Raw genomic sequence first — 19,722 nt, 5'->3', positions numbered from 1 at the left:
TGGGACCCTGCCCTCCCCCACCCCCCCACCCCCGCCCCGTGGAACATGGAGGAGCGACCACACCGGGGCCAGGTCTCCAGCTCCAGGGTCAGCTCCCCGCCAGTAACACACTGGCCTGGGTGCTGGGGCCGGAGTGCTGTTCATGGCTGGGTGCCCGGCACGTGGAGGGTCCTCTCCGGCCTGAGTCCCCGCTCCCCGGCAGGGGGGTCCTCGCCCTATCCCCCCCTCTCCCTGGTGGGGAGGAGGATCCTGGCTGTGTTCCCACATGTGCTCCCACATGTGCCCTGGAATCTGGGCCCTATGCTGCTGGACCTGCTCGGGGCTGCCTCCTCCCAGGGATCAGATATCAGGGCTCAGCCCCTCCTCCCGCAGACCCCGTCTCCAGGGATGGGGCTCAGCCTCCTCCGCCAGGAGCTCCCCCCAAGGATCGGGGCTCAGCCTTCTCCTTCCACAGACCCCGTCTCCAGGGATCGGGGCTCAGCCCCTCCTCCCGCAGACGCCATCTCCAGGGATCCGGGCTCAGCCCCCTCCGCCCACCCCTCCCCGCCCTCCTACCTCGTGAGAGGCGAACCCCTTGTCCGAGTGGCGCCAGGCTGCAGTCCGGGGGGCAGCGGGGGGCCCCGGGGGCGAGGCCCCTCCGGCCGAGGTCGAGCAGGTTAACCGTGGCCTCACCTGGACAGGCCCCTCCCCGAGCCCCTCCCCGAGCCCCTCCCCGAGCCCCTAAGCTGCTTTCCTTTTTGCTGCCCGCAAACCTGGCTCTCCCCTTGGCCGTACTTTCTGGGGCTGCTGCACTCTCAGCTCGAAAACGCCCCCGCAAGGTCTGTGTCCAGGGAAAACGCGGTCCCCGAGAAAGACACTGAAAGGTCGCCTCTGTCTCTGCTTTCACGGGTATGGGGGCAAGTCCTAGGAAAGGCCGCAGCCCACACCCACCCCGATTGTGCCCCTGAGCACTTCCCGCAAGCGCTTCCTCTCGGAACCCGTGTGTGTCCCTCAAGGACACGGTTTCACGGCTGATTTTCCTGCCCGGATGGTCTCTCCGTTGATAAAAGTGGATGTTAAAATCCCCCACTACTAAAATATTGTTTTCGATTTCTTTGCCAAATCTTTTTTCCTTGATTCAATCCCTTGATCATTATGCACTGCCCTCCCATGCCTCTTGCTACAATCTATTTTAAAGTCTATTTTGTCTGATAGAAGTATTGCTACCCTTTTTTTTTTCTTTTTTCTTTTTTTTTTTCGTTTCCATGTATATGGTGAATGGTTTTCCACCCTTTCACTTAAGTTCTGTAAGCTACGTCTCTCTATCTGAGGTGAATTTCTCATAAGCAGCATATAGATGGTTCTGGTTTTTCATCCATTCTGCTACCCTGTGCCTTTTGAATGAAGTGTTTGGTCCATTTCCATTTAAAGAAATTACTGATAGGTACGTACTTAGTGCCACACTGTTAACCTACCTTCTGGTTGTTGTGCGGGTAGCTCCCTTTTCCTTTATTTTTCTCTTCTCCTCTTTGTGATTGATGAGTTTCTGTAGTGTTTGGCTTTCTTCCCTTTTTTGTGTATCTCTTAAGATTTTAGATTTGTGGTTGCCATGAGGTTTATATACAACACCCTAGGTATATGATAGTCTCTATTAAGTTGAAGTTCAAATACATTTTAAGTTTTCTTTTTACTTCCCTTTTATATGTATACTGTCATCTTTTCTCTCTTGTTTTTACATCTGATGATGGCATTCTTTTCCACTTAAGATGTACCTTTAACATTTGTTGTAAATCTGGTTTAGTGGTGAAAAAGTCTTTAAACTTTTGTCTCCTTCAATTTTAAATGATACGCATGCTACACCTTCCTGGCCTACAAATTTTCTGCTGAAAAAGCAGTAGTCTTCAAGGGTACAAGGGTAAACATAATATTTTATTTTACTTTTCTCTTGCTATTTTTAAAATTCTATTGACCCTTTGACACTTGAATCATGTGTGGCAGTGTGGACCTCCTCGTGTTTATCTTGTTTGGAATGCTCAGTGCTTCTTCAACCTGGAAATTTAGTTCTTCCCCTGGATTAGGGAAGTTTTCAGCTATTATTTCTTAAAGTAAGCTATATGCCTCTTTCTCTATTCCTTTAATGGGATCCCTAAAACATTAGGTGAACCACATTGATGTTAAAGAAATCCCTTAACCTATTTTATTGTTTAAAAATTCTTTTCTCAAAAAATATGAAATAAAATAAGGGCAGCCCAGGTGGCTCAGCAGTTTAGCACCACCTTCAGCCCAGGGCCTGATCCTGGAGACCCGGGATCGAGTCCCACGTCGGGCTCCTGGTGCATGGAGCCTGCTTCTCCCTCTCTGCCTGTGTCTCTGCCTCTCTCTCTCTGTCGCCCTGTCACACGGAGTTCTTTTTCTCTTCTCTCCAGCTTAGTGAGCATCTTTACAATTATTACTTTAAATTTTTTATCCGGTATAGTGCCTATCTCCATTTCATTTTGTTCTTTTTCTGAGGCTTTGTCTTATTCTTTTTTGGAACATTCTCTGTGTGTTTCTATGGATTTGTGGAAGAGCTACTTCTCCTAATCCTGAAGGAATGGTCTCATGGATGGTTGTTCTCTACTTAGACTGTAGATACTTGGTGAATTCACTGGCTGTTTGGAGCTGCGGCTGTCCCGGGCTGGGGTTCCTGGAGCTTCATACACACTGGGCACCCTGGAACAACAGCTTAGGCTGAAGCAGGTACAAGCTAGGGGGTCCCAGGATTCTCTATGCTGAAAGCACTCTGGCTGGCTAGCTGCAGTTAAAGTGGAGTCACGTTGAGGGTTCCTGATGGGGTGGCTAGAACTGTTGCAGGCATGGGCCAGGGGTTTCTAGGGTACTCTATGCAGGGGGCACTCTGATGGCTGGAATGAAAGAAGACATCAGCCAGAAGGTACCAGAGCACTCAGCACCAGGGATGCCTTAGCAATCCGCCTAAATCCAAAACGGTGAGGGCCTGGAGTGTTCTAGTGTGCTTTTTACCTATGTCACCTTGGCAAAAAAGTCGTCTAGAGCTATGGTGAATTCTAACCAGGACTGTCTCAGTGTCCATGGTCCTATGGCAGCTTTGGGGTAGCCGGGGTTGCTGTGGGCGAAGGGCCCTGGAATCACTGAGGTGGCAGGCTGGTTATGGTGCCTGGACTGTGCATTGGTCTATGCTTTCAAGGGAGAGCAGTGGAGACTGTCAGCCCCTCCCCTAGGAGAGAGTTTCAGCAGCTCTTGGTTTGATAGAGTTCTAGAACTGGCTCTTTTATATGCTCGCTGTTCTTTTAAATAGTCAGGGGTTTTTTGTGCATCAGGGCAGTTGTGGTCCTATTAAAAATCATAGAAAATTCATATGGTCTGATTCCATTTATAAAGAAAATCACACTTATCACAAAACAAGGTTTTTTCATCAATGATCACTTATAGTTTTACTGAACTTCTCTATAGCTATGTGTGTGATTGTATTCAAAACTTGGTCAATATATTTTAAATACCCGTTTACCATCCTGTAACACACTAAGTGGGAAAATGTATTTCATATAATCACTGTCAATCCATTATAACTCTTTCTTGAATTGATTTTTTTTTTTTTTTAGAAGTTAGAATGATAAGAGGTATCTAATCTCAGGAGATAAAGAAAATCATACATACTGCATGACTGTATACCACCTGCAAAATCCTAAGAATCAGTCAACGTTTTAGCAATATATTGTAAAAATATGTGATACGTGATAGGGCAAGCATGTTTGTTTAAGTGCAAAAGACAAGTTTCGTTTGAAAATAACAAATTAGAATTTAAAGGAATGCAAACTTCACCTCCACTGTTGTTTCATTCAGGAATACCAGTTTGTATGATAAAGGATTTTCAAACGTGTTAGGCTTTTAATATACAATAAGAATTTGACTTTACTGCTCATCTCGCTTATAATCTCTGCCTCGAGGCTACAAAAACATTCTACTTTAGACTTGAATAAAAATGATAAATGTAAGATATTAAAAGTCAGATGAGAAGTTTCTATATAACGGAGTCTAATCAAAAGGGAAACTATTCTTTAGTCAGCTTACCAGATAAGTCCTAAACTTGGGAATAAGCTTTAGGAGGTTTAATAATGTCAAAGCTTTTCACGTTGCCACCTGATAGAGAAGAAATTGCCATAAAAGCTCCTAGAAAGAAAGTCAAACAGATGCTCAATTCCTGAATTTAAGAAAATGCTTAATTTAAAAGTGTATTTAACACCTTTTAATTTTCATTGGTAAAAAGCCTAACTTTAAAAAAATCTTTTTCTTTCTTTTATCATCACCTGCTGCCTTCGTGTTCCCTTGGAAAAGTAAAGCTTAATGAGATATTCTTGTGGAACAATAGAGTTTCTTAAAAGAAAATTAGAATGCTTTCTCCTGAAGGGATTTACAGATTAATTTGCACAATCACCTCAATATAAGGGAGGAAATGAAAGAAAAAAAAATGGAAAGAATTTCACCCCCATGTGTTAAATTATACAGAGAGCCTTAGCTGCCTTTTTTCAATGTGGACTATTCCAGGGTTTTTTTTTTTTTTGTGTGTGTGTGTGTGTGTGTGTGTGTGCGCGCAGGTGGCTCACTACTCAGGAAGGACAGGTAAGCATCAGCAGCAGAATGGAGGCTGGCAAACATTTAAGTCACGCTTAAAGTAGAGTGTAACTCTCTAGCTCTATTTTTTTTTTTTAATTTTGTTTAGCCTTTGCTAAGGGCTGATGGGAGGAAAAAAGGCATAAGATTTTTAGAACTTATCTGTGATTAATACCCCTCCTGGTATATACACAGGCATACAGCTTTGTATGACAGCTTATGCCAAATCCAGGGACACACTCCCTCCATCCCCTACACACACAGCTAGTGAGAGGGGGAAAAACACAAAACAAAAATAGTCTACCTTTTTCACAAATGACCTCAATAATCTCTATGTACATGAACAGTATCCATTAGACTGGAATCTCTGGTTATGAAACTTTTTTTCCCCTTGGGTTCATTAGGCCTTTTTGGTTTATCACACAATTTTAGGTTCCGTGGTTCCCAATATTTATGTCCGAGAATGTCCTCTGAAAAGCCACATTATAATTGAAACATATTTTTTATACATTGTCAGAAGTAGTCTTAGTTATTACTTACTTGGATCCCACATTTAATTGTGGCTCCCTGTGACTCTTGCTTTAATCAGCCATCACACAGCTGAATGGGAAATTCTTGAGATACAGCAATGCGTTGGCACAGCTGAAATCACAGAAAAAAGGCAACTAGATACGCTATGGACAAGACCCACTACTCAACTGCCAGCCAACTTCCTATACACTGTAAAAACTGGAATTTGAGAAAGCCATCGGAGAGCTCTACTAAAAAATAAACACTCTAACACACAACCAAAGAATAAACAGAAAAGCCCTCTGGAAAGGAACATAATAGAACACTGAAATTTCACCAAGAATTGGCCATATTGAATAGAAAGAAGGAGGACTTCATGTAATTTTTCAAACTTAGGCAGTTCTCAGGGACAGAATTTAATCTCTGAATTTAGGAAAAGGACAATGTGCAGCTAAAAAAATAAAGCTACCCAAACTAGGCAGGACAAGACCACGGTAATGCTTGTGCCAAGGAACCACCGGCTTGAGTGGCTTCCTTCCTAGGAGTGAAAATTAGCTGGTAACTGTTGAGAGTTACCTAGCTTCCCTCTGCCAGGATCCGTGTAGGAAACGGGATTTAGCTACTATTAAATCTTATTTCTGTGCCCTACCAAATTTGACTAAACTTTAGCCAATTTTTTTGCATTATTACAATAAGCAATGAAATATCCCCAGTGTCGCAGTTAATGAAAAAGCAAGGCAAATCTCTACCTTCAAAGCTTTTAGTTTATTAGTAATAATTATAAGTTCAAAAACTAATATATCTAAAGGGGAGCAGAAGTACTATGAAAGGAATCCAACGACGATTCCATTTACTTGAAAACTACCATTAAATATACACAAGTGCAAATACTGCCTGCCAGAGCAGTTTAAGAATTATCTAGAGTGGCCACAAAATATAAAGAAAGAAAGAAACAAAAAGCTAAGTACCTTTGAAGAACCAAACAGGTAGCTGAAGTAAATTTTTTTGCTATATACATGTTCATAAATAAGTGATACACTTATTCTAAGTTAAGTTTCTTGCCAAAAGGGTTTTTATAAAGGATTCAGTTTAAGAAAGCTCAGCAAACTCCTTCAAATAGACTCATTTTAATGCTAGGAATATTACTGTATTTTCTATCACTCTGACACAAAAATCAGAATATTTCTATAAGTGCATTTTCTCAACGCCTGCATTGATAAAGTAATGAATCATCAACTTTCTCATAACAATCCAAGTTCATCCTTTCTGAACTCGCAGCACCACCAATAGTCTTCAGTTTTAAAAGCCTCCATCTACATTCATGTCGCAAGAAAAAGTGAGAAAACAGTGCCAACAAACTTAATCTTCCTAGTGTTTCAAAAAAGAAAAAAAAAGCCTGTTTCAAAAGATAATGTCTAATTTTTGGACACTGACAATGTGTTCCATTATAACCCAAATTATATTCTTTCTGTACAGTTTTTGCTATATATTTTGATTCAGATTAATGTTGTAGATAACAGAAACCACTCTTTTATGTTTGTTTTTTAAAGATTTTTGCTTATTTATTCATGAGAGACACAGAGAGGCAGAGGGAGAATCAGGTTCCTGGCGGGGATCCCTATGTGGGACTCGGTCCCTGGGCCCCGGATCACACCCTGAGCTGAAAGCAGACATTGAACCCCTAAGCCACTCAGGTACTCCAGAAACCATTCATTTTTGAACCCTAGCAACACTAGAGAGTCAAGTAGCTGGAGAGTACTTAGCTTTCAATTAATAGATGAGATCGTTGAGCCCCTGTGTCTTCAGGCATCAGGATGGACATTGTCATATACAAGAATAGCAGATAAGCCCACTGCACAACACATTTACTGTTTTTGTTTGTAACTAAAACTGTGAACAAATGTAAATAAAACAAATGCATTGCAGCTCTAGAATATTTTTATTTCTGGGACACATCTCCTTTTGTAATATCCATATATATGGTACAATTACTAGGTTCCAGGAAAAAAAAAAATCCTATTCCCCTGCTGAGACTATCCTGGACTGGACCTTGTAAAGAATTCTCCTACCTCAGCACTGACAAAAAGTCTGGATAGAAACATGTGGCAGGAAGGGGCCTGTTTTGGGAAAGGAAGTCTAATGTTACTATGCCTGGTGTTGTGCCACAAGCCTCTTAAAAAGAATTTAAAGTTTTTAAAAATGATCTCTATCTATACATAGATAGCCTTTAATGTTTTGTTTTGTTTTTGTTTTGCTATTCTCTTAGGTGATTACCACTGTTGTCTTTCATCTAACCTGCTCTTGATTCCCACTAGTCTATTCATTTCATTTACTGTATTCTTCAGCTCTGATTGGCTCTTTCTTACAGTGAGCACCTTTGTGACCATTACCTTCAACTCTTTGTCGGATAAAATACTTCCGTTTTGTTAGATCCCACCCCCCCCCCCAACCTGGAGTTTAACTTCTAAATCAATGAAAAAGTCAATCTTCTGTCTACTTCTTTGGTTTGACTTTTTGTGTTTGAATTAGGCAGAACAGCTCTCTACCTCTCCCTGTCTTGAAGTAGTAGTCTTGGGTCGGGGCCACGGCTTGTGCAGCTTTGGCAGGCTTGCCAGGGCGTGCTGCATTGGGGTTGCCTCAGCATCTGGCTGGAGCTCAAGCAGACACGAGCTGGGGCCACCTGATGTGAGCTAGGGTCTCCGGGTACACTGGTCTAGCCCTAGTATGCTGGCTAGAGTGCCTAGATCCTGCCTCAGTTGACAGTATTGAGTTCCAACAGTTCCAGCCAATTTGGCAGACACTCTTGGATTAGTACATAGATTTCCTTCAGTTACAGTTTAGTTGCTCTTTAAGCTATTGGTTCTTTGTGGTGTGCCAGGGCAGGTGAGTCTGGGTGTGGGCCCTTCACAGATAACCCTCCTACTGCACATTTCTGCACTGGAGATGGGGTCTCTGTTGTTACCGTGTCTCTGTCTCTCCTCTTTTCTATGTGGTCCGCCTCTGGTTTGTTGCATAGACAAATCTCAGTTCTTCTTCAAGGGGAACTGCTTCAAATGTAGATGTAGATGGTGTGTGTCTGTGGGAGGAGGTGAATTCAGGGTTCATCTCCACTGCCATCTTGGACTGCCTTCTATATTTGGATACTTTAAAAGCTTCCCTCTGGTGGTGGCCCACCCCTTGGCTCCAGGGAAGGATGAGACTGGAGGGATCCTCAGGTAAAGCCAAAAGCAGATCTAATTGGTGGGACTTGAGCTGCCGACAGGGCACATGAATGCCCTCTGCATGCCTCTACATTATCTGCCCTTGCTCTTCTTTCCGTATTCCCAAGGAAAAGATAGAGCAGTTACAGAAGGTGAGGCTGCCAAGGAGGCAGAACACTACAATGGTACAGACACGTCCTTGAAGGCAGTGATGAAATAAGGCACCAAGCTGTCCAACAGGGGGTGCAACATGCTCTCAGTGGCCTACAAGAAAATGGTCAGGGGTAGAAGGGTCTGTTCAGTGCTATCTCTCCAACACTGATCAGAAAACAGGTCCTCCTACAAAGAGTTGCAGCTGATTAAAGACTGTCAGGACAAAGTGGAGTCTAAACTGGAGTCCATGTGCATCATGGTGTTGGAATTGTTGGATAAGTAGTTGAAGCCAATATAACTAATCCAGAGAGTAATGTGCCCTCTCTGAAAATGAAAGGGGATTACTTCTGGTTCACTTTGTTGAAGTTCCAAATGGTGATGATCAAAAACAAATGATAGTTTCCAAAGAGCATACTCAGTGGCTTTTGTTAAAAAACAAAATAGAGATGCAATTGACATACAATCTGCCTGGGGCTGGCTCTTAACTTGTCTTTAAGATCCTTAATAACCTAGACCTTGCCTGCACACTAGCTAAAATGACTTCTGATGAGGCCATTGCAGAACCTGATAGCTGATATTCTGAGTGAAAGCTCCTACAGAGACAGCATTCTCATTAGTTGCTTAGAGACAACAAGTGGACAACAGACGGCAGGGAAAGAATATGAATGTGGCAAAGGGACAGAAAACTGAATGCATAAAGGGTTATCTTCCTCTTTTGCCTTAAGAAACCTTTTTATATTCCTCATATCCTTTGGACTTTCCAGCAAAGAAACCCATTCATGTATATAGGATCAACTTTTTAGGCTGCAACTTTTGGAAAACTATATTTATTTCTGTTTATCTTGGTTTTCCTGGTATTCAGTTACTACTGTACAAAAGTAAAGTAGCTTCATTTTAAATAAAAGTAACTTCTGGACACTAATGTAGAAAAATAAAAATGTATTTAGTATTTTAAAATCTGTACCAGGTGAGGTGCCAGTGTGGCTCAGTTAGTTAAGCAGCCTGCTCTTGATTTGGGCTCAGGTCATGATCTCAGGGTCATGAGATTGAGCGCAAAGTCAGGCTCCATGGTCAGCATGGAGAGTCTGCTTGAAATTCTCTTTCCCCACTCTATCTCTGCCCCTCTCCCCACTTGCATGTACCCTCTCTCAATAAATAAAAAATCTTTAAAAAAAAGCATCTGAACTAGGTCTGCAAGGGACTGTGTTTTATATTATTGTAAAGAAATCACTGAGCTGAAGAATACAATAACCCTAGAAGGGGTTCGACAACAGATTTGATGAAGCAGAAGGAAGTGTCCCAGTCAACTTTAAGACAGGCAGAGAAACTCCCACAAGAGCAGCAAAAAAAGAATGGAAAAAAGTGAAGATAAAGGACGTCAAGCAGATTAACACTGTAATGGCAGTGAGATGAGAGAGATGAGAGGAAAACGTATTTGAAGTAACAATGGCTGAAGTGGACACCATAAGGACAGGACCCAGGGGGCTGCTGTGCACACCTCACAGCAGTGAATGCCAGGATCTGTCCTTTGGCTGTATGTGCAGGGAGTTGGAGCAGCAAATATACCAAAGTCAGAATATAAAAAAAATGACAGCATTTGGGTTGGGAGACAAGTGGGGGATGAGGGACATTCAGAGCAGGGTAGGTGCTGCTCCAGATGGCATGGCTGAGCCTGGAGTTTCTGCTACCACAGCAGAGTGACTGAGGTTTCAGATGGCTAACAGGACAAAGGGGTAAGGCCAGTTAAAGGGAAAAAAAAGAATGGCTGAAAACTTCCCTAACCTGGAGAAAGAAACAGACCTACAGTTCCTGGGAGCTCAGATTCCAAACAATATGAACCTCAAAAGACGCAAACCCAGACACATTTATAATTAGAGAAAAGGCAGGAATCTAAAAAGGAAAAAAACTTGTTACATATAAGGGAACTCAATAAACTACCCGATTTTTCAGGAGAAACTGTAGGCCAGAAGGGAAAGTCATGATATATTCAGAATATTGAAAGAAGAGAACTTCCAATCAAGAATACTAAGCCTAGCAAAGCTACCATTCAGAATTAAGACAAACTTTTCCAGACAAGCAAAAGCTAAAGAAGTTCATCATTAAATCAGCCTTTAAAAAATGTTACAGAAAATTGTTTAAGCTGTAAAGAAAGGGTGCTAATTAAAATAAAAGTGGTAAAAATAACTATATTAAGGTAGAAAGGAGATAAAAAGTAGTAAAAGGGATCCTTAGGTGACTCAGCGGTTTAGCGCCGCCTTCAGCCCAGGGTGTGATCCTGGAGACCCAGGATCGAGTCCCATGTCAGGCTTCCTGCATGGAGCCTGCTTCTCTCTCTCTCTCATGAATAGATAAAAAAAAAAATTAAAAAGTGGTAAAAGGTGATACCAAAACAAAATGTTGTGAAAGGAAAAAATAGTTCCAAAATGTATGTGAACTTGTTTTTATCAAATTAAAATATAGTGCTATAAATAACATTTTTACATAAGCCTTATGGTAATCACAAAGGAACACCTACAACAGATGCGCAAAAGAGAAAGGATTCTAAGCATGCCACCAAAGAAAATCATCAAACCACAAAATCAGAGAATAAGAGAAAAAGAAAGAGGAACTACACAAAAGGCAGTAAGTACATACCTAAATTCTCCAATCAAAAGACATAGGCTGAATGGATTTAAAACAATACAGGTATATGTTGTCCATACTATATAAGGAGATATATGGATATACCAAGTGAAACTGCAGGGACGGAAAAGAGCTATTTCATGAAAATAGAAATCAGAAGAAAGCTGAGGTAGCTATGAGACAAAAGGTAGTATGAGACAAAAGGGACTTTACAACAAAATTATAACAATAATAAAAGGCTTTCCATATTGATGAAAATGTCAATCTACGGGGTACCTGGGTGGCTCAGTGGTTGAGCGTCTGCCTTTGGCTCAGGTCATGATCCTGGAGGGATCCTAGGATGGATTCCTGTGTCGGGCTCCCAGCAGGGAGCCTGCTTCTCCCTCTTCCTGTGTCTCTGCCTCTCTGTGTGTCTCTCATGAATAAATCTTTTTTTTTTTTTAAATGTCAATCTAAGAAAAGGACAGAACATAAATATTTATGAACCCAATAGAAAAGCAACCAAATATACAAAGCAATATTAGAAGACCTAAAGGGAGAAATAGCTATACCTTAGTAGTAGGAGACCTTAGTACTCTGCTCCAATGAATAGATCATCCAGATAGAAAATCAATAAAGAAACCTTGTCCTTAAATGACATGTTAGACCAGATGGACGTAATAGATGTATGCAGAACATTCTATCCCAAAGCAACTTTCTTCTCAAGAGCACATGCAACATTCTCCAGGATAGATCATACATTAGGTCTCAAGACAAACATTAACATATTTAAGATTAAAAGCATCCTTTATGACCACCGTGGTATGAGGCTAGAAGTCAATTATGAGAAGAAAACTGGAGAATTCATAGGTGAGGAGATTAAATTGCAAATGAAGCAAAGAAGAAATCAAAAAAATATTTGAAAGTAAAAAATAGCTAGGTTTCTAGAATGCAGCAAACCTAGTTCTAAGAGAAAATGTCATAGTTATGAAGGCCTACTTCTAGAAATAAAAATCTCAACCTAAGTTTATACCTCAAGGAGCTAGAAAAATAACAAAGGAAGCCCAAAGTTAGTAGAAAGGAGAAAATGAAGGTCAGAGCAGAAACCAATGAAATCGATACTAAAAAAAAAAAAAAAAAAAAAGTACAAAGTCAATGAAACTGAGTTCTTTGAAAACAAATAAAATTGACCCTTAGCTAGACTCACAAAGGAAAACCCCAGTACTGTCAGAAATAAAATACAATAAAATCATAATACCACAGAAATACAAAGGACTGTAAGAGTATACTAACAAAGTGGACAACCTGGAAGAAATGGATAAACCCTTAGAAACAAAACCTTCTAAGACTGAAAAAAACCTAAAATAGAAAATCTGAGGAGACCAATTAATGGTCAGGAGACTGAGTCTATCATCAAAAAACTCTCAAAAAAACCAAACTGCAGGACCAAACCACTGCACTAATGAATTCTACTCTTTCTCAAATTCTTGGAAGTAAAAGAACAGTGACCACTCCCTACTCATTTTGTGAGACCAGTATTACCCTGAGACCATAACCTGAAAAGATGCCCTAAGAAACTTACAGAGCAATATCCTGATGAACATAAATTCTCAATGAAATACCAGCAAACCAAAGAATGGATTCAGACCCCATGATGCAATAGGATTTACTGCAGAACTAAAAGGATGGCTCAACATCCACAAATTCTCAATGTAATAAGCCAAATTAACAAAATTAAGGATAAAAATCATATCTCAGTACATGGAGGAAAAAAAACACTTTCAAGGTAAGTCCACTGAAAACTCTACGACATAAATCACTTTTATTTCTTCTGTATATTGAGGAAGTGGGATAATTTTAGAGTTCTGCATAGAATTTACATAGTTTACCAAAATTACTCGTGTCTGCAATATGTAGGCTAATTTTCCTTAGAAAGTTCTGAGAAATGTGAGAAAATGAGAGACAAGAGCTCCTCATGTTCGGAAGCTGGTCTGGTGCCCGAGGGCCATTTATTCTCCCATTTGATAAACAATCTCACAATTTACCAACTTAGGCCAAGGTCACTTTGAGACACAAATGAGAAACGGAAAGGCCAGTTCATGATTCTAAGTGCAAATAAAAAAACAAGGTCATCGTACCATTTACAAGAGAATGAACGCTTTTAGTGTAAAAAAAAAAAAAAAAAAAAAAAAAAAAGAGTATCTTTTCTCCCCACTCCTAATCCTAGAATTGTCCCTGCTTTCCGAGTGTCCATCTCAGAGAGCTCACTCTTCCTTCGACCAAAGCTAAATGGTGAAATGGATTCGAACACCCTCTTCGGAGACACTCCCCGTTCCTCGATGGTGTGCATGCCCTCCCTCCCTGAGGTGAGAACACACCTTGTTCACTTCCAACGTCTCTCTGGCCACTTTTGGCTAAAAGTCCTTGACAGCAACGAAGAAACTAGCATTACAAAAATAGAGAACCTTTCCATTTGAGATCTTATGGGTAAATTCTGCAAACGACCTACACTTGGGAAAAATGTCCTTTGACCAGCATACTAGTTCTTGCAGGACGTGACCTAGCTTCTTAGTGCTCACCTTTTTACTGCTCCATATTAACAAATACCATAGTTTCAGGTAATATAAGGGAGGATTTCCATTTCTCTCATCCCCTTGGCCAGGATCTGCCCAATTACTATGTCCTACTGTCCCCTCTAGCTTGCTTCTTGCTGTTTAGCGCCCTGTGTTTGACTTCTCTGTTTATCATCTATGAGCAGTACTGGTACAGAACAGGCTGTTCTATAGAAGCTGTCATGGTTCTTTATAAAATCAAAGATTCCTGAACTATAAAAAGGCATCAGATCTACAGTAAGACGCTGCCAGACTATAAATATAAAAACCCATATGTGCTTTAAAGGCCACTGTCGTTATTAGAGTATAATGTAAAAGTATCCTACTGTTTATATTCGTATCTTGGGACTATCAAATTCCGGGGTATAATTCCTTCCAATCGCGGTTCTGTATCTAACTCAGATGTGAACACTTGCTGTAATATTGGGCAGCTTTATACGTGGTTACTCGGTTTCTTTCTCCTGTTAGAAGTACCCACTGTCTTAGACATCAAAGTAGACTGAACAAGGTTCTTGGAAGGACTAACTAAATAATTGGCTATCTATTAATCAAATTTTCCATCTACTTAAGTCATTCAGCCATCCATTGCTTTATTCATTAATCTGATTGCCTGCCTGTCATTTATCTCTTAAAATTACAAATCCCTAGGGGATCCCTGGGTGGCTCAGTGGTAGAGGTCTGCCTTCAGCTCAGGGTGTGATCCTGGAGTCCTGGGATCAAGTCTTACATTGGGCTCCCTGCATGGAGCCTGCTTCTCCCTCTACCTGTGTCTCTGCCTGTGTGTGTCTTTCACGAATAAATAAATATTTTAAAAAATTACAAATCCTTGCTTTGGCCATTTACCATCTAGGTCATGTGATTGGGAGCAAGTTGCCTCCCTAAGCTTCTCTCCCACCACTCCTCTACTCATCAGGTCTGTCGATCCTGGCAGGGTCCTACCTCAGGGGCTTTGCATTTCTCTTTATGTTGGGAAAGCTTGTACAGACCATAGACTACATAGATGGTGCACTTAGTCTTGTAATATTTTGTAAAACACCGTATATACTTCCAACCATAGTGAAACTCCAGTACTCATCACTCTCATAAAAGATATTACTTGTTATTAGAGAAATTAGTAAGTTCTAGTCATAAACGATACTGAAATAGATACAAAAATCTACATAGACTCTTATGTTGTATTTTTACAAGACACTATATTTTAAGTAACTTTACTGTGATTATGAGGTTATAATTCATGAAAATAAATTTAAATGGGATTTGCCTAACTATAACTCAATCATAATATTCTTCATCAAGTCAATCATTGTAGGTAAGTGTAACTTTAATGAAGGCAGATAATTAACTTTAATTTGCAAATGAGTGCATTTAAATAATAATTTAGAATTTTCACCTAATAGAATAGCACCTTATTCTCTAACAATATTAAATGAAATATAGCTTATCATATTAACTCACTTTTTCTTAGCGTTGGAAATGTGAAATAAGATACATGCGATTATCTAATGTGACATAAATAATAGTGACATCTATGTTAATTAGCTATATGACTGACTAAATATTATAGCTTACAGTTAGAAAATATTTCATTTTTAAAAAGCATCATCAAATGAAATATAGAATCATGAGTTATAGTACAACTTTAATAGGAAATGGATATAGTATATACATGGAAACAGTGCACAGTATTTTCTAGTATCTGGTTAATCTCCGGGATAGTATTATGAAACAAGTACATAATTGTAGTGAAATAAAAAAAAATCTTTAAATAAATGTTAAAGGTGCAAATAGCCTCATTATAATTTTCCAAGAATGTGAATTCATAAATCAGAATGCTCCTTGTTTAACCCTGAAAGTATGACACTGAGTAAATCACCTCACCTCTCCAAACTTAATTTTTTCACCTGTAAAATAGCCCTAGTATAATTCACATAATCTTTATAAATATAATATCCATGTAAATCTTTTTAAAAATAAGTATTCGGTATTAGTAGTGGTTATAGTCAGTTGTCATTATTTGCAACAAGGAAAGATGAGGCTTACTTTGTAACCCCTGATTTTTTTTTCCCTCACATTTACGAGTCTTGTGCCTGTTGAAGAAGAGAAACGGTATGCAGGCTAGATCTAGAATCTTCTCTGTGGCATTCTCAGGAAGCAGCACTGCTCCAGCCAAGTGACTTATCGTCCACAAGACCGGCGTGAAGTCTGTTCCATTTGTCCCAAATTAGAATATAGCCATCACAATAATCTAATGAACATGAGATCTGTGCAGAAGGAAAAGGAAATGAGTGTGGCACCTACCATGTTTTACTCTGCACAGGACGTTACCTGATGTCTGTAAATCTTGTAAATAGTGTAATTTATGAACTATAAATCTTGGAATGTTTAAATCTTGTAAATTTAATGTAGGTTGGTCAGTGGCCTAGTCTCACCAATCCTTACAATTAAAAACACCTATCGGGGTGCCTGAGGGGCTCAGTGGTTGAGCATCTGCCTTAGGCTCAGGGTTGACCCAGGGATCCTGGGGTCGAGTCTCCCGCATGGGGTTCCCCACAGGGAGCCCGCTTCTCTATTTATGTCTCTGCCTCTTTTGGTGTGTCTCTCATGAATAAATAAAATCTTTAAAAAATAAAAATAAAATAAAAATACAAACACCTAAAGAAGGAGATAACAATGCTGTAGTACTTGGAAAACAAAGTAGTTTAAAATATGACATTATGGGGATGCCTGGGTGGCTCAGCAGTTGAGCATCTGCCTTCGGCCCAGGGTATGATCCTGGAGTCTCGGGATCGAGTCCCACATCGGGCTCCTGCATGGAGCCTGCTTCTCCCTCTGCCTAGGTCTTTGCCTCTCTCTGTGTCTCTCATGAATAAATAAATATATATTTTTTTAAATCTGACATTATGTCATTCTTTATTCTGGGTAGGGAAGGTTGCTGCTATAGGTATGCAAATAAGCTAGTTTCCAAATTAGGACTAAAACTCATGTTGAGAGTTACTATCTCTTTTGCAAGAGAATTTAGATTATGATTTTATTTTTCTGTTCTATTTGAGAACATATTGCAACCTAATCTATTTCAACCCTTGGTATCATTAAATATGGAATATAAACATTTTTAAAAACAGTTTCATATCAATTTATTAATTCCAGTTATGCCAACAACTTCCTCGGAGATATATGGCACATTTGAGTATATTGTGTAAATGTACATAATGAAGAATGGCAATGAGGACAAGGAAACATCTGGATTGTAGCAAATGATGGACCAGATTGTCTGTTTTGGGATCACTCAGAGACTTCCAAACATTCAGTATTTCTTTGTGGATATCTGGCAATTGTCAGGTTCCCATCTTTAGTTACTATTCTCATCCAGGGTAGGGTAGGGAAACTTAACAAAGCTATTAAAAGTCGGATTTAAAATAGACCACAACATTGAACTCCAACTCCTAATTCTGCTAATAGGTCTCCAAATCATCCATATTTAAATCAAATTTATAGTGTTATTTTAAACCATTCAAAATCTTCACCAAAACTTCAGCAAAGTCTTTGGGCAAAATAGATGATAGTGAGCCCTCTCATCAGGTTTACAGTGTTTTAGCTTTAAATTGGACTGAGAAATAGATGTGACATTTCTCTGGGGGAGCATCTAAAGATATATGCTGCTGTTTTATGTAACAACATAAACCTTTTCCCTGGATATTTAAAAGATCCTGATCCGTAAAATGTTTTCATTTTATGATCCTAAAGATACACATTTTAGTGTTACAATTTTAAAGATATTGCTTTATAAACATTTTTAAATAGGTTATACTATTTTAATTTTCCTTTTGGTATATTTATTTTGCTTTGTTTTAATTAATATTTGCTTTTAAAATAAAATGCCATGATCATTCATTTTCAAAATCACAGCAACCGGTGAATGTTTCCTATGATTAAACAACTTCAAATTCACTCTTATAGTTGTGTTTACCACAAAACCATTGTTTTGAAATGATGTGTGATTCTCCATCCATCCTATGCAGTTACCTCATGTCGTCTACCTACTGTCCAAAGGATAGACCCTTACTTCGACTCCAATGTGCCTCCCTAGAGAGATCCGGGTACAAAGAGATTAGGGTGAGGCAAGCAAGGCAACTATAGTACGAATTTTCAGGAGACTCTCACTCTCAGAGCAAGTACACCACCCTGTTCTCATGTCTTATGTGACCTTGAGAGTGAGTGTCTACCCTAAGTTTTGCACCCAAGCTGCCTCCCTTACTTCATTTTAGTCCTCAACCAAATTTTCCTAAGAGAACACACACAGTATTTCTCCTTCTGACTTTATGTGAGGATGGTTTGGGATTAGATACTCCATGTAAGAATTGCCATATCATGGAGTTACGTATACGTCAACTGACTCGCTGGTACTACACTACGGTCCAAATGTCCACAACAATCTACCCTGCAGGAGATGTGCATGAAGTTTCCTATTACATTGTCGTATTATTAGTATTATTTAGCACTCTAGTTTTAGCCAGTCTAATGGTTCTAACATATTTTTTGATTACTAATAATTCTGTGACTTCCCCTTATTTGTGTTTGGTACTTTTTCCCTTTAATCTTTTCAAAATCCCTTTTCACATCTTTTACATATATTTGTATAAGAATTGTTCTTTTCATAAGAGTTTATACTATTCCAGGCATTGATTCTTAGATTGGGAGAAGATACTTATAAATCTAAATCAATAATTATCTATTTACTAATTTTGTACACAGTGCCCTTTATTAAAAAGAAACCTATCTTGCTGTAACCAAATGTATTAATTCTCTTTCTTTTCATTTGTATTTTTACATTTTTAAGAAGTTCTTTCTACTATGCTAGATGGTCTCCTAAACTAACTTTCTATTTTTGCCTTTTATATTTAGATGTTAGTGTGTCTAGAATCCACAATCATATGCAGGGTTGGCGAGTGTGATTGAATGGCTTCTGTTCATTGCTATTACCTTCTCTCCCAATAATGGAATTAAAGGTCAAAAACTTTTTGAGACCTCTCAGTAGAGTAAGACTATACACCTCTACTCCACTGACTTTGGGTGTTGCCCATAAGGCTTGCTTTGGCCAAAGTAACCTGAGAAGATACAAAATGGTGCAAGGTCAAGCAGAGAGACTTTGAAAGGCATCACGTGTTTCCATTTGCCGCCACTCCTGCCTTCCTACCACCCTCCATGACAAGAGCAGACCCCCCAGTGACTGCTATTCCTTTTACTGAAGTTTTAGAATGAGACCATATAAAGCAACCCTGAATGCAAGCCTAGCCAATCTCAGCCAAGGCAAAGATTGATTATCCAATCCAAGGGCAAAAAATAGGTGTTGCCACAGCCAAACTCGACTAACAGATACATGAACTCTTTCTGACTTTTCAAAGTGCCATTTTTCTGTCAGGGTGACATGAAAAGCATAATAAAAAGTTTCAAAAAGATCTAACTAGGTATCTTGTATTAAAAAGTTTTAAACTATTCTCTCTGTGTTAAAGAGCAATTTTCCAGATGTCAAGCTAATCATGAACATTTTAAGGGAAACTAGGGTTTACATTCACTGCTAAAGCACACTGCTATATTTTTCTAAGTGGAGTGTACCTTGAGGGTGTCAACAAAGTGTATGGCTGGGGTATTGAGATCATAGTAAATGTATACTGCATGAAGTTCACTTAAGAAAACTGAAGTCATACTTAAACTTTAAATTATCTGTTTACGGACATATCTGTTTAATTCTAGGGCCTGTGTGCAGTCATTTTTCCTAGATCTTCTCCTATAGCTCCAGCAATATAGGTGGCCAAACCATGATTAATGACCCCAACTCTTAAAAGTGTGTGATTCACTATTTAGCTTCTTTATTACTTGAGTCATTTAATATACTCAGTGATTTCAGTGATTTGGGCTCTCCTAGTTAGTAGTTTTGAAAACATACATTTGTACCATACTAGTCTTTTGAGGTAGGGGATATAATTACACAGAAAGTTTTTTTTTTTTCTTTTTTCTTCTATTATTTTTTTTTCCTATTT

At 39.5% G+C, this 19,722-nt stretch overlaps 1 long non-coding RNA gene across 4 annotated transcripts in view; it reads right to left on the bottom strand.

Moving 5' to 3' along the window:
• Positions 1-19,722, bottom strand: part of LOC140612279 (uncharacterized) — a 96,928-nt gene that overhangs the window by 194 nt on the left and 77,012 nt on the right. For 2 of the 4 annotated variants that reach the window (XR_012013560.1, XR_012013558.1), the window contains 3 exons: positions 5,149-5,250; positions 4,069-4,167; positions 1,455-1,609 (listed from right to left, as the gene is read on the bottom strand). This is a non-coding gene — a long non-coding RNA (uncharacterized lncRNA). Of the gene's footprint in view, positions 1-1,454; positions 1,610-4,068; positions 4,168-5,148; positions 5,251-11,369; positions 11,533-15,724; positions 15,942-19,722 lie in introns of those variants that run through there. The other 2 variants (XR_012013563.1, XR_012013562.1) reach the window with 2 other exon arrangements.

Source organism: Canis lupus, chromosome 2, assembly GCF_048164855.1.
Source record: "Canis lupus baileyi chromosome 2, mCanLup2.hap1, whole genome shotgun sequence".
Classification (NCBI taxonomy): Eukaryota; Metazoa; Chordata; class Mammalia; order Carnivora; family Canidae; genus Canis; species Canis lupus.
Note: the sequence above shows the minus strand (reverse complement) of the source record. Positions and strands in the feature narration are given on the sequence as shown.